This window comes from Belonocnema kinseyi, chromosome 9 (genome assembly GCF_010883055.1).
Source record: "Belonocnema kinseyi isolate 2016_QV_RU_SX_M_011 chromosome 9, B_treatae_v1, whole genome shotgun sequence".
Lineage (NCBI taxonomy): Eukaryota > Metazoa > Arthropoda > Insecta > Hymenoptera > Cynipidae > Belonocnema > Belonocnema kinseyi.
Window position 1 is genome coordinate 17,523,578 of NC_046665.1, and position 1,934 is coordinate 17,525,511.

The following is a 1,934-nucleotide window of genomic DNA, read 5'->3' on the forward strand; positions in this document are numbered from 1 at the left end:
TGTCAAGCTTTCACTTGCTAATAGCCTAAAAAGCATCCCTGCGTGTCAAGAATATGCTAGAACACTTGCGGGAAAAATGCAGAAGGCGGTTGTCCTTGGGTCACTTCGTGTTCTTAGGGTGCACGAGGCTTTTGCTGGATCGTCCTATTGATTCCTTTACAGACTGTAACCACCTATCTCACGGTTGTGAGGCGTGGTTGTGGCTGAAATTTTACCGCGATTTCGCTGGAAGCGGGTGCAATTTTTCAGATTAGCACCCGCTCCCGGCGAAATCCTGCGGTTGTCCTTATGACAAATTTTTAATTATATATATACAGATACCCTCCCTCTTTCCGAAAGCTGAGCTTGCGCCATAATAATCTTTTAGCGAAAGATAGTATGTATGTACTCGTAATACGTAAATTTAGTTTTGATTTGTAATATTCGTATGGAAAAATGGTATAGGACTTATGGTATCGCGTTAGGTATTGACTTAGTATCGAAAAACGGTACAGGACTGTATAACTTTACAATATTCAAAACGCTGTAACCAAGATCAATACAGAACTCACCACTTAAATTTACTTCAGGAATTACACTGACCTCTCGGAAAACTTTGTTAATTTCAAATAACCTCTAACTGACTTTGACCGTTACAATTGATCTATGACTTGGGTACGTACCCGAACGTAGAATTTTCCGCTCTATCGATTGCAGATGTAAAAAGGGGGGTTCTATTTAAAAAAAAACAAATTTGAAATTCAAAAAGCCATGAAGGTCAACTTCAAGGTCAAAATGAAAGTCACCATTGAATTCCTCGTTGAAATTTACTTTAAGAATGACCTTCACTTTTTTGAAAAATATTTTAACCGAGGAAATATCCAACCGTCCCCGGACTTTTTAGACACCCTGTATATTAAGGAGTGTATGAAGTCCATGTAATAGTGTACATTCATGCGCTTCTCTCCGTCTTCCTTTTTGCTATGCGTTCGTTACGAAATGTACAACATTCTGTTTCACTTCTGTCAAAGCACTATACTAATTTTCGTTATTTGAATCCATTATAAAATTCAATACAGTGACTTAGAAATATTGTAATTTTTTTACGTAAGAGTCTTAAATGCGTACGATTTATTTCAATCATAGATACTAATCTGCGTTTTCATAGTCACTATTCGACTTTTCCTAACCGAACCTCGATTATCTCCAAATTTGTACACTTTATTTGAATTATGGATATGCGATTAAAGAAATACGAATATCAAAAGTCTCTCCGTGCATGTGACATAATGTATGAAATATGTAAATCAGACTATGATTTTTTAACCCACAAATTTGCCAAGAAATAGTTATTGCAAAAATTATGATTGTAAACGAACTTTCACTCAGTTTACAAATAGGCGTGCGTTAAAATTATTATCTTATGATTTATTTTATATCATACGTCCTTTTTATTTGCGTGAGTTAACTTGCGTCGCTCTGTAGAAAAACGGGTTCCTAACCTTACTTTCTTCTGGTTCTCATTTCGCTTTAATATATAAAAAAATGCTCATAGTCAATTTAATTATATATAAACATTTTCGGCAGACCCCATATACTTGATTTATATTGTCACAGTCATAATTATGAGTAATTACTTCGCATAATCTTGAATTTGAATTGGGTTTCTATTTGTCGCGTCTACAATTTATTATCCACTCTGAGAGTCTTTCTCTTCACCCTAGTGGAAAACGGTAAAATTTAAATCCATCCTCGCTTCTATTTTTACAAAACGGAACACTGCAGCAGACTATTTTTCTTATATTCTAAACTTAATTTTTATTAAACTATACGACATGCTTATCGCACCGTTTCCCGCTAAGTTTAAGTGTTAAGAGAAAATAATAAAATGGAAAAGTATAGAAAAGTTAAAAGAAACCGCCGCTATAAATGAAAAAACGCCAGTTTTTAAATAA

The 1,934-nt window shown here is 34.6% G+C and overlaps 1 protein-coding gene across 1 annotated transcript in view; it reads right to left on the bottom strand.

The window, feature by feature from the left end:
• The window catches only part of LOC117180360, a 352,021-nt gene that overhangs the window by 55,531 nt on the left and 294,556 nt on the right, over nt 1–1,934 (bottom strand). The window lies entirely within an intron of this gene.